Source organism: Staurois parvus, unplaced genomic scaffold, assembly GCF_062004578.1.
Source record: "Staurois parvus isolate SC_StPar_1 unplaced genomic scaffold, SC_StPar_1.0 ptg000087l, whole genome shotgun sequence".
Classification (NCBI taxonomy): domain Eukaryota; kingdom Metazoa; phylum Chordata; class Amphibia; order Anura; family Ranidae; genus Staurois; species Staurois parvus.
In genome coordinates this window covers 6,824,658-6,838,588 of record NW_028317883.1, presented here as the reverse complement: position 1 = coordinate 6,838,588, position 13,931 = coordinate 6,824,658, and the positions used below count along the sequence as shown (strand labels likewise).

Genomic DNA, 13,931 nt, shown 5'->3' with positions numbered 1-13,931 from the left:
GCTCTTGAATTTAGACAATATTAGTTTAGTCCAGATGTCAGCTTTAATACCTGACTGGGTTAAACAAGGTGCTCAGTCCGAGGCGAATATATACCACTAAAAGTATAATTTTAGAAAGTAACCTGTCACAGAATTATTTGAGTTGCCATTAAAAACTTCTGGTCCTCAGAGCTGTCATCCTTACCTTTACTTCACTGCTTAATGAGATACTGACCTGGAACTCAGTAGCGCTTGATGGGCGTGTGTCTTTTTTTAACCTTACTAATCATGTAACTAAGAAATGAGTTGTGAAATGTGTACATGCTTGCTCTTGGACAATGACACAGTCCGTATGCACTTTCAAAAGTGGCCTTTATGACTCCTAGATTCCCTTTCGGTTTGGTTTTCGTATCTAAAAATACAATTGTACAGATAAATCTGCAAGAAAATCATTTGAACTAAACCCTGACCAGTTATTTAAAAAATTATGCATATTCATGATTGAATTAATGCTTGCTTAGTCTAGGAAGCTGAACAAGAGTGTTTACCTTTTTCCTCATTCTCACATCAGCCAGAACTCTTCCTCGATCCTGCTTCAGGCGGGAAGTGGACATGCTTTAACATTATTATGTGCAATGTGGGACCATCAGTGGCTTCTGACTTTTTTCCTACTTTACTTATCTGCATACTTTTTCTAAATAGGTGTCTATTTGTTTTGGGTTGTAACTTTTAGCTCAGGTTATAAAGGCTTCACGATCTCTGTAGGTACCAAAGGCTCTAGCCTCTACACCACAACCGACTGCAAGAAATTGGGCGCTAGCATTATCCACAAGGAAAGTTTCTTCTGCACAGACTTTAGTTCCATAAAGCGTGTATTGAGTTTTACCGAGAACAAAAAAATTACAAATCAGCAATTCACAAACAAATTCCAGGTACAAAAGATAGATGTACACTGAATGTGTATGTAAAGTAATGGACATAAAAGTATACAGTGGCACACTCAAATATTGAAAAACAAAAAAAAACATTGCATATAGAGAAGGTAACCATACAAAAAAATATGGAACACTTTAAGAATTTGACCAGGGGCCATGCTAATCTTCTCTGTAATGTTCCAATTTTAGTATATGTGCTGCTGAAGCAAGCACTTCTGGCACAGACTTTCCTTTGTTGATATGGAGTCCTTCCTTCAGCTTATGCTGTTGGCCTTTGATTTAAAAGTTTAATCATTCCCACATGAGTGTGACCCCTTTCTAACTCCTTTACATTATTTCCAACTCAAACTCTAAAAGACACTGTATGGCATAGGTCTAATATGTCAAAAGGTCAAGCTATTGGTGAACCTTATTTACATAGACAGTTTGGTTGCATAAAGACACCGATCCATCCAGTTCACCCTGTATGTGTGTGTATGTGTTTATGCTATTATCATTTCCGATTTCCCTGAATATTGTGTTCGCTAAGATGCCCATCTAAAAGTTTTTCTAAGTTATTCATACTTCCCACATACACCACCAACTATGGAAAGGAGTTCCACATTCTTACCGCTCTGACAATAAAGAATCCCTTGCACAGTTTAAGGTCAAACTACTTCCCATGCAACTTCATTGAGTGGCCACGTGTCTTGTTAAGCGGCCTAAGATGGAGTTTCCTCCCTATGCTAGAATCACCATTAAGATATTTGTATATCATTATCATATCTCCTCTTAACTGTCTCTTCTCCAGGGAGAATAAGTTAAATGTTTGTAGTCATTCCTCGTAACCAAGGCCTTTCAGCGCCCTTATTGGCTTTGTTGTCCTTCTCTGGACTCTTTTCAGTTCCAACAAATCCTTCCTGAGGACTGGTGACCAGAACTAGACAGCATACTAAAGATGTGGCTGGACCAGAGTTTTGTACAGTGGTAGAAATATAGTTTTATCTCTTGAATAAATATTGTTTTTAATGTACACTTATAGTGTGCTAGCTTTGCTTGCTACAGCCTGGCATTGCAAGCTATTGCTGAGCCTATGATCTACTTGGACCCCACTTATTTTTTTCATCATGGATTCCCTCAAATGTTCTCCTCCTAGCAAGTAACTTGCTTTCATATTTTTAACCCCCAAGTGTATTACCTTACATTTTTCAACATTAAACCTCATTTGTCATTTAGTCATTCATCCCTTTATTTTATTGAGGTCTTCTTGTAAAGTTTCTACATCCTGCTGTGATTTGCCCTGCTTAGCTTTGTATTATCAGCAAACACTGGGATTTAACTATTTACACCATCCTCTATATCATTTATGAATAAACTAAATAGAATTTGATCCAGAACAGAGTTTTGGGGTACCCTGCTCACAACTCCAAATCATTCTGAGTACTCGCTATTTATCACCACCCTTTGGACATGCCACTGCAACCAGTTTTCTATCCAGGTACATATGACATGTGACAATCTAATTCCTGAAATGCTCACAGCATAGCACTATAGTGGAGATTCGCACAGCCATTTGCATTCAAGCGTGTTCTGACTTGCACTTGCCTGGGTTGCAGACCAGTTGTCTTTAACCACCTCAATTCTGAGCACTTTTACTCCCTTCATGACCAGACCAAATTTCAGTGCTCTCACACTTTGAATGACAATTACTCATTAGTCATGCTACACTGTACCCAAATGAAATTTGTATTATATTTTTTTAGATAGATAGAGCTTTCTTTTGGATGTATTTAATCACCGCTGGGTTTCTTTATTTTTGTGGTATAAGGAAAAAAAAATTTAAAAAAACACTTTTTTTTTAGTTTCTATTATAACATTTTGCAAATTAGTCATTTTTCCTCAAAAAATTAAACCAAAATGTATACTGCTACATAACTTTGGTAAATATAAACAAAATCCGTGTATATTATTTAGTTTGTGTGAAAGGTATAGAGTCTACAAGCTATGCTACATTTCATTGAACATTTATCAATCCTGATGTACTGACTGCATATCTCATTTCCTGAGGCCCTAAAATGTGAGGCCCTAAAATGTCAGGACAGTAAAAATACCCCCAAAATTACTCTTTTTTTGGAATGTAGACAGTCTAAGGTATTTAGTAGGAGGCATAGCGAGTTTTTTTACATTGTACTTTTTCCCACAATTCTTTGGAAAATGAAGAATTTTTTTTTTTTTTCACAAAATTGTCATATTAAGTTACTTCTCACACATACCATATGCATACAGTACTTGCAATTACACCACAAAACACATTCTGCTACTCCTCCTGAGTATGGTGATGCCACATGTGTGAGACTTTTTTACAGCCTAGCCACATAGGGAGGCCCAACATCCAAGAAGCACTTTTAGGTGTTCTAGGGGCATGAATTGCACGTCTAATTTCTTGACTACTTATCACATTTTTGAAGGCCCTGGAGCACCATGACAATGAAAACACCGAAAAAATGATCACGTTTTGGAAAACAAATACCCCAATGTATTTTCTATAAGGCATAATGAGTCTTTTGACCATGTCATTTTTTTACACAATTTTTTGGAAAATGTGGAAAGAAAATGAAAAATTTTTTTTTTTTTTACAAAAAGATATTTCTAACACATAGCATGTACACACCGAGAATTACACCCCAAAATACATTTTGCTTCTCCTTATGAGTATGGCGATACCACATGTGTAATCTTTTACAGCCTGGCCGCATACAGAGGCCCAACATACAAGGAACACCTTCAGGCGTTCTAGGGGTATAAACCACATCTAATTTCCTGTCTACCTATCACATTTTTGAAGGCCCTGGAGAACCAGGACAATTGAATTACCCACAAAATGAACACATATTGGAAAGGAAACACCCATCTCTGGTTTTAGTAGTATAGTTGTCAGCAGAGGATAAATGGGACTGGTGTCTCACTTGGTCAGTACAAAGGATTGGTCAAGGCAACAAGAAGGCACGTGGTCCATACAGTAAAGGCAGCAGGCTGATATGTAGGAGGCAAGCAGGAACATGGTCCATGAACAGTGCAGGGTCCAGGCAGCAGGCAGAGGCATGGTTGGCCAGAGTCAGGTGACAGCAGGAAGAAACATCAGGCTGGTTGGGACATAGGGGCAGAGGCTTCTTCCCACCCAAATCTCTTTGAAGCCTCCAGTCTCCTGACCCTAATCTGGGACTTAGAAAACCCAGACCAAAAACAGAGCAGAGCAAAATATCAATTCAGGTGGCAAGCAAAAAGCACATCCAATTTACAGGCCAAGGTCAGTTCACATGGAAGGCAAAAATGTGGTTGATAATTCAGTCAGCAAGCAGAGGCATCATCTATGAACAGTCCAGGGTCAATTCAGGCAGAAGGCAGAGACATTTTTGAATAACAGTCCAGGGTAAGCTCAGACAGCAGGCAGAGGCATGGTAGTACAGGGAAATAGCAGATAGCGGATACTAGAAAAATATGTTCACTTCACTTATACTTCACTAATAGTGCGTGATGTATGATAGATCCAGAGGCACTCTCCAATATAGAGGCCTGGCTGGGAGGGAGATTGGGGATAGTAGTATTGGGTGTCATGGCAAATTCTGTTACTGGAATATAAACATTTTAAGGGGGTTTGTGGGCTGTTTGGGTAGGAGGGAGGATATCGGTGAAATGTCTTTCATAAAGTCTGCTTACTGAATCAGAACAAATTTGTTGAGGGACATGGCTATCCAGATAGAGAAGGACTGTAACAATGTCCTCTTGGATTTCAGGTAGGATAGGGATCTTTGTGTACACTTAAATAAGATGACATAAGAATTGTACAGGGCTAACTGAAATAAGTAGATGGATACCTCTGTATACCAATAGATTGATCTCCTGGTGCTAAATAGGGCTGTAACATCTGGGCATTCATATCCGCTCCCCATGAACTGGTAATAGTCGTGCATGCACTTGAGTTTTTGGACAGGACCTTGTCTTGCATGATGTTCCACCAAGGTGTCATCATGGTTTGAGAAAAGAAGATAGACATCTCTGTTATCTCTCCACTTCAGGGCTAGTATCTCTTCATTTCACAAACTGACTGTCTCACCACTTTGGGTTGGTGGAATAGTGGGAGACTTGTGTAGAAATTATAGCTGTTCCATAAGTTGCCCCCTTATAGGTAGACCATCCAGGGGGGTCAAACTGACTGTCCTTTCCTTCATAAATTTTGAAGTTATATGTATATCCTGTGACCCTGCCGCATATCTTGTAGAACCTTACCCCATATTTGGCCCATTTATTAGGGATGTACTGTTTAATGCCCAGCCTTCCACTGAAATGAATGATGACTTATCCACAGAAATATTTTTGTCGTGAGTAAACATATCTAAAAACCTGAGGGAAAAAAAATGAATGAGTGGCCAAATTTTGAACAGCTTGTCGTAATTAGGATAATTCCAAGGAGGGCAATGGGTTTTATCGTTGAAGTGTAAAAACCTCATTATCATCTCAGAGTGTTCTGGGCATACAAGGCAAATAGACTGGTATGTGATGTATGAGCTGAGAGGACCAGAAGGCATTGATTTTATTTTTTGTCAGTCCCATATTTAATGTAATTGCAAGAAAAACTTTGAATTCCTCCATGGTGAAAGGTTACCACACAAACAGATGGGCATATGATGAATTGGGATTGTTGGCAATGTATTAGTTGGCATACAGATTACAGTGCTCCACAATACAATTCAGCAAATCATCGTCAAAAAATACAGCAAAAAAATAAATTGGCATAACATTTTCCATTTCTATTTGAGGACCTGACTGCACTGTAAAAGGGGAATTGTAGGTTCTACCAAATTAGCGGGCAGCCATTTGGGATTTAAAAACAAGTCTGGGAAGCTAGTATGAGCCCTACCTCGTTGTTGTGGACATGACATCGAGATACTAGTATCTGACCTATCATCTGGGAATGCTGTGCTGCTTTGCTTGCCACTGTACCAGGATTTACAGAACTACTGGTGGTTGCCTGCTCATCCTCAGATCGCCTGAATCTCTTTGTTGGGAATCTCTTCTCCTCAGAATCTGTTACTAACCCACTTCTTTCAACTGGCTCATACTTAGAACCTGAATCTGACAGACAGAGAACCCCGCTACTCTCATTTGTCATACTCAGTATCTGGAATGCTTTCTCAGTGATGTATTTTTTACATGGCGTTTGGATGTTTATTGCTGCACTGCTGATATTAGGAAATATGTTGATGTTGCACTGCTGAAACTGTCACAGATGCTGATGGTGCCCTGATGATATTATGACAGATGTTGATGCTGCACTGCTGACAGAGTGACAGATGTCAACAGTGCCCTTGTGATATTATGACAGATGTTGGTGCACTGGGACACTGTGACAAATGTTGGTGCACTGGTACACTGCGACAGATGTTGAAGGTCCACTACAGACACCGACAGATGTGGATGTTGCAATGGGACACTGTGACGGGAGTCACTTTGGGTGGGGGGCCCATGGAACACAGCTCACTTTAGAGAGGTGGGGAGACCCCTTTCTCAGCTCCCCATATCCCTTTTATGTGTAAGTCACCCTTTGCCTGTTAGGGGTGCAGGGTGAAATGTCTTGCTATTGTGTAGACATGTATAGGTGGGGGTTGTTCATTGTTTAATGCCATGTGGTTGTCCCATTGTTCTATTGTGTGTCTTGCTTGGGAGCAAACTATTATGGGATGTATGTGTTTGTGTATTGGCTTGGTGGGGGGTGTCTGCTGTGTGTCTCTTGTTACTAAATGTATTGCCCCACCCTGTGTATATATCTTGTATCTGTGTTAAAATAAAGCAGTCTATTTCCTGGTTTCCTTCAAGTCTGGTGGTCTCTAGTCTTGTTTGGTCAGCGGTGGGGCCCGTGGTCGGTGTTCGGACAGGGAAGCAGGAGTCTAACGGAAATACCCTAGTGCAGTTGGTTCCGTTATATTGGTGGCAAGCGGTGGGATTGTGCTTCCAAGCTGTGAACACGTCCAAACCACCATCGGGATTCAAGATAAGGAAAGCAGACATCGGTCACCCCAGTGGAGATATGGACCTGGCATCAGAGTTCCCAGGACTGCTGCGGATCGTTCTTGCAGCATACCCCAGGACTGTGTCTGCAGATCAGTACCTGGAGTTCAGGCAGCAGATTCGGGTGCTGCTGTTGAGTGGAACCCTCCAGGTTGCTGGTATGTACAAGGGCAAGTACTATCCAACCCCAAGGGAACGGGCCAGGGACCATCGGATGTTATTGATGCCATTTCTGGGAGAGAGACCCCAGGAGCAATGGGTGACTGAGTTGGACAGGCTGGTCCAGCAGGAGATAGAGCTGCACAACAGATATCGGGCTCTGCAATGGTATGCAGAGCAGAAATATTTAGGCGTGACAACAGAATGCTCTCCAGAGGCTTATGACTTTGGTGGCCCTGGATTGCCATACAGATCTTTTTGTGTTTGGCGATGAAAGAGAACCTACCCTTGAGTACCTGCGAGAAGACAGAGAGGCTATGTTCGGTCCCACAAGGGTCTCAGAGCTTGAACCAGATCTGGAATACCTGCTGATGAAAGAACAGCATCTGGAAAGGGCATACAGGCAACTGCTAAAACATGTCCAGCAGCATGCCCAAGAATCGGCAGTGGAAATTCCAGAGATTGCCGTCCCCAAACCTGAAGTGCTGACAAAAGGGCAGAGCTCTGATAGCCTCTGCCCAGCACTGGTAACATCTTCTGGGTTTCACAGACAGGAGATGGTGAACCCCTATCCCCAGACACCAGTTCCAGAGACTGGGGATTTGATTGACTTTTCTGCTGAGGAGGAATCAGCCGGCAAGCCTCCAGCAGAAGAGCTGGCAACAGGGCCAAACATTACTGAGCTCTACCCAGTACCAACAACAGCTTCAGTCTCCCTGAGAGAAGAGGTGGACGACCTTTCTCCTACACCACTGACAGGGACATGGGATTTCCTGCCAGCAGCATCTTTGGAGGTAGAAGAAACTTCTCCAGCTGAAGCGTTGACAACCGGACAGAGGGTCCAGGACCTCTGCCCCACACCTGTGGTAGTTTCAGAGGCCCAGGCGGAGAAGGGAAAGGAGGTTGTTGTCCTCCCTCCCCCACAGTCAGCTAGAGTGGAGGAAACTGTCTTCCCTCCCAAGCCAGGATTTGTGCACCAGGGGGACAGTGACAGGGGAATGCCATCCCAGCAGCAGATCCACAGCCTGGGAGTGGAGGAAGCCAGCCTCCCTCCCCTACAGTTAGCCGGAGCAGATGTGGGGTCCACAGCAGAAGTGCTGGCAACAGGACAGAGTGCTGCTGGCCTCTGCCTAGCAACTACAGTCACCACCTGGATACTCCAGGAATGCTGGGCAGTCGGCCCAGATTCTCAATGTCATGATGGAGTCGGCCCAGCCACCCTGTCCACTCTCCAGTGGCTAAGAGGATTTCAGGGAGAAGGACCAGCCCATACTTCTCTCCAGTGGCGGGTATGTTCTCCAAGAGAGGCAGAGGTTGGCTGGGTGAGTAATGCTTTGTTTTGGACAATTTGCTTGGGGTGCTTTGTGGGTGCCGGCATTGGGGGACTGGAAGTACAGACTAACTTCGGAGTCCACCCGTCTGGGGTTTACTCCTGCGTTAGTCTCCTGCTGAAGGGGGAGATATGTGACAGGAGTCACTTTGGGTGGGGGGGGGGGCCATGGAACACAGCTCACTTTAGAGAGGTGGGGAGACCCCTGTCTCAGCTCCCCATATCCCTCTTATGTGTAAGTCACCCTGTGCCTGTTAGAGGTGCAGGGTGAAATGTCCTGCTATTGTGTAGACATGTATAGGTGGGGGTTGTTCATTGTTTAATGCCATGTGGTTGTCCCATTGTTCTATTGTGTGTCTTGCTTGGGAGAAAATATTATGGGATGTGTGTGTTTGTGTATTGGTTTGGTGGGAGGTGTCTGCTGTGTGTCTCTTGTTACTAAATGTATTGCCCCGCCCTGTGTATATATATTGTTTCTGTGTTAAAATAAAGCAGTCTATTTCCTGGTTTCCTTCAAGTCTGGTGGTCTCTAGTCTTGTTTGGTCAGTGGTGGGGTCGGTGTTCGGACAGGGAAGCGGGAGTCTAACAGAAATACCCTAGTGCAGTTGGGGTCCGGTTCCGTTACTGACACTATTGCAGGTGTTATTTTGCACTGGGACACTGTGACAAATATTGATGGGACACTGACAGATATTGATTGTACACGAATACACTATAGCAGATGTTTATGATCCACTGGGACACTATGGCAGATGTTGTTGGTGCACTAGTACACCAACCGATGTTGGTGCACTAGTACACCAACAAATGTTGACAGTCCACTACAGGAACCAACAGATGTTGACGGTCCACTATGACACCAACAGATTGGATGTGATCAGATGGGCCAATCACGGAGCCCATCTCCTGATCGTGGATGCGCAGTGTCCAACAGACACAGGCACACTGGGAGCATGCAGCTGCATCTGCAGTGGCTGGGTGGGAAGCAGTTAAGGAGTAGTAGAAGAAATAACATGTGTGTGTGTTGTGCTGTTGGTGGAAAAAAGGCGACGGGAATCTGGAGCAGTGGATTAACATCAAATTTTGCATGACAACTGGCAAAACAGCTAGTGAAACTTTAGCTTTGTTACAGCAGGCTTGTGGTGAACACTCCATTAACAAATAAAGTGTTTCTGAATGGCATAGGCAGTTTAGGGAGGAAGATGTCCACATTGACACAAAAAGTGGGCAGCCAAAAATACAAGGACAGATGCAAATGTGGACAGAATGTGAATCCTCATATGCTCAGATCAAAAATTGAGTGTGCAAATGAGGGCAGAAGAATTGAACATGAACAGGAAAACAGTGCAACAGATTCTAGCTGAGTATTTGGGAATGAGAAAATTTTCCATAAAGATGATGCCTCCAATTTTGACAGAAGACCAGAAGGTCTTTAAATTTCACCTGATGTTTTGAAGAATGCAGATTTCTATTTTTTTTTTAATTCCAGGAATCAAATTGTTACACCTAATACATTATTATCCATGCCAACAGACCTCTGTTTGTAAATTAGGTGTTTATGGGGAACTGTATCTAATGGTTTGGCAAAATACAGATACAGCACAACCACCTACCTCTATCTAGATGACAGCTCACTTCCCCATAGAATGTTAACAGATTGGTCTAGCAAGAATTATCTTTCATAACTCCATGCTGATTACTACTAAATATACTGTTTTCATTGCAAATTCTTGGATATAGTCCCTTATCATTTCCTACAATAACATACTATCGATGTCAGACTGACTGTCCTGCAGTTCCCAGGTATATATCTTGGCACTTTTTTAAATATTATTACTACGTTGGCTTTTTGCCAATCAGCTAGTACCATTTCTGTCAATAAACTGTCCTTACAAATGAGGAATAACGGTCTGACTATAACCTGGCTAAGGTCCTTGAGGACTCTCGAGTGTCAGTTATCTGGTCCTGGTGATTTATTTACATTAAGTATTTCAAAACTTTTTTGGCCACTGGCTTCTGTTAGCCACAAGGGTACATTCCACACTGTGTTACTAACAATACAGTCTTGTCTATTATACCCCTTAATTTCCTTTATAAATCTGAGGAGAAGAATGCATTTAGAACAGTTGCCTTCTTCTTGTCTTTTGTAACCAACTTCCCCAATCATCCCTTACTGGGCCAATATGCTCCGACATTGCTCTCTTACTATTAGTATATTTAACAAATACAGTTTATGACAGCTTTGTTTGTCATAAACTCCACTAAAACAAAGAAAGCAGCCTAAAAATGTTTTCATAGTGTGACATGGGGTAGTACGCTTTCATGCTAAATGCATTTATACAGTGAGTCCACGGTAGACAGGAGTTTTAGTTGCATACAACATAAACAGGCAACAAGAATACCAAGCCACCTGGTTCTCTTCTGCAATACCTCTTCTCTTTACACTGGCCACAGAGTCTTCAATGCACACAGCTTACAGACCTTCAGAGCACACAGTTCCTCTTTAATGCACACAGCTAGCACACAGCCTAAAAACCTTCAGAGAACACAGCTCTTCATTGCAAACAGCAATCCTTCCTGGCTCTCGGGTGGAGCCATGTCTCCAAAATGGGAGCCCATCTCCCTTCTTGCTGGGGCCCTCTGACCTCTTAATGAGACCTTCTGTCTCCCACACATGAAGTGGTCTCCAAACTGGAAGCCCTGAACTATCCTCAGACCTGAGTACATAATGGCACTGCACACCTGTGTACTCTATGTGCCAGATTGCAGATGTCTAGCAAAACCTGGACACAGGATTGAATGTTCCAATCCAGAACTGCAGAATCCAGCGAAAGTCAGAGACACAGTTTTCTCTGCCCAGAAACACTAGCCTGGAACATCGTATTTACCTTAAATATGAATTCTGTGTCACATTTCCCTATATTCTCACAGTGACAGAGCCTTGTCCTGTCACAACGGCCATCGACTCATGGTCATAGCCCAATATATAACAATAGTATCTATTTTCTCATTATGTTAGAGGAAAGCTTGTGCAAATGTTCCAGTGACATTTGTTTGCGAAATGTCTACTAAAAGTAACCTGATGTTTACTTCTATATTAAACAGCGTTTCTATGTAAGGCTGGCCATAGATGGTGCAAATTTCTTTCCTGCACAGACAGTGTTGACAGGGGAATCCCCCCACCGAGCCATTGTGTTCTCCAGGTGGGGGGGGGGGGCATCCCAGCTGGGAGAAGGCAGTGATTATTGCTAGCAGCTAGAACAGCCGCTAGTGATATTCACGTGTACATTCCGGCAGGCTAGTTGTAGCCAAGTTGACTGGTACATTTAGCCTGCCCATACATGGTTCAAATCCTGGATGATTCCTGCTGAGCCGGCCGAGATTCAAGCCATTTATGACCAGCTTAAGACTAAAAAAAATCTAAATATATTTATATTCAGACGCAACACACTAATAAAGTATTGAAGCCAAAGGATTAGTGTAAGAGCCAGTAAACTATTATTTAAAAAAAAAGATCAGCAATGGCTACCTTTTAATTTAATTGGTGAGAGGTTTATTTTAAATTGGCCAGAAATTGTTTACTGTGTTGTTAACTGCATCCAAACAACAAAATCAGTTACAACCCAACTCTGAACTCAGGACCTTTTTTCCATTTGTGTTCCCAAGTAAAGCATCCCTGCACCCTTGACAAAATCTGTATACTTACCTCTTTTACAGGTGTCTGCGGCTTAGTCTATCGAAATCATGGGTCTTTTTTGCTCTCTTCTTTGTCTGATGGCAGGGGCAGACTGACCAATCAGGCATTAGGGCATTGCCCGGTGTCAGTAGGGGGCCCCATGAGAGTCGCCACAGATTTCATACAGGGGTAGCATATTTAGGTCTGTCTGAATAATGTGTCTGCCTCAAAACCCGAACACATTATTCATACAGGTATGTGGCTCTGAGCAGGACCTGGCAGGATGGACCAGATGGAGAGAAACATGTCAAAGTTCGGAGTCAAAGAGCAGAGGACTGCCGGTAACAGTGTGGGGAGCGGAGGAGGAGGCAGTCTCAGATCCTAGAAGTGCTCACATTTCACTTCATGTAGTGACAGAGTGAATCAGGGTCCTGGTCAGGGCCTTGTACACACTGCGGGTGTTGGAGGCGGTGGGCAGTGGGAAAGTGAGAGGAGTCCATAATAATAATAATGGCACACTGACTGACACTGACTCCTATACCACGGCTGATTATCAGGGAACACTGCACCCTGAAAAAAGGAATTTACAGACTACAGTATAAAATTTGAGGTTGGGTTGTGTTCACCCAGTTTAATAATGGCGGGATGGGGGGTCTTCTTGTGTAGTATAGGTTGATAGGGGAGCCCCCTCTCTCTCACTCCTCCTCTTGGTCCCCCCACTCTCTCTTACCTCCCTCTTTCTCACCCCCACTCTCTCCCTCACCCCCTCCCTCACTCTCACCCCCCTCTCTCTCCCACCCTTTTTCTCTCTCTCTCACCACCTCCCTCGCACCCTCCCACTATCTCTCTCCCTCACCCCCTTTTTTCTCTCTCACCCCCCCTCTTGCTCTCACTACTCTCCCTCTGTCATCTCCACCCCCCCTCTATCTCATTCCCCCTCTCTCACCTACCCCCCTCTCTCTCTCTGACTCCTCCTCCTCTCTTTCACCTCCTCTCTCTCTCTCACTCCCCCAACATGGCAGCCATCTTTAAACCTGGAAGTGCCCAGTGGCTTCTCTGGAAAGAAGCCAGAAACATTCCTGCAAGCTTTGCTGCAGTAAATATTAAATGCCCCTGCTATGCAGCTGAGCTGCAATAAATAGGTGGGGCATTGCGTTGGTGTGGCTTGAATGTGGGCAGGGACACAGAGGGCCCCATGATCTCATATTGTCTGGGAGCCCCATGAGTTGTCAGTCCTCCCCTTTCTGATGGCAAGTGAATCCTAAAGGTTGCAGAGTAGAACCATGTAATGATGTAGTGTCACTTTCTGCAGCATCCTCCTGTGAGTCAAGAGTGGGGAATGAAGAGGGTTAAATTAAGTTGGGCGTCATGCATCCAGGAAGTGCAGTGGATCAAAGAGTGTGCAGTGAACAGCATTAGAGATTGGTGAGTATAACAGCCAGAGCTGTTTTCTTATTTTTCCCACGGGGAGTCAAATGCTGGGTTGGAAGGCAAACAGGAGAGGAATTGCCACTCCCTTGAGCTAATCCAGATTGCCTACTCTATGGTTATTAGCATATATCCTCAAGGGTCTCCCTGAAGCAACACCTTGTCTTTACTTTAAGAAGTTAATCCAGTGAAAGATTTCCAGTACATCTAGTGTTTGTTTTGTAAAGTGAGAGTTAGATCCTTAATCTGTCTGGTGTACTATACTCTACGCAAAAATTGATGGGTAGAAAGGATCCCTCCAGCACAAAGGGGTACACAATTTTGTGGCATTTATTAGATGCCCAAGGAGGGATTTCTTGTACATTTTCATAGGAACAGC

The 13,931-nt window shown here is 43.4% G+C and overlaps 1 pseudogene; it reads right to left on the bottom strand.

Annotated features, from left to right (window-relative positions):
- Positions 1 to 1,033: 1,033 nt before the first annotated feature.
- LOC149468411 (U6 spliceosomal RNA) lies at positions 1,034 to 1,127 on the bottom strand (annotated as a pseudogene).
- Positions 1,128 to 13,931: the final 12,804 nt, after the last annotated feature.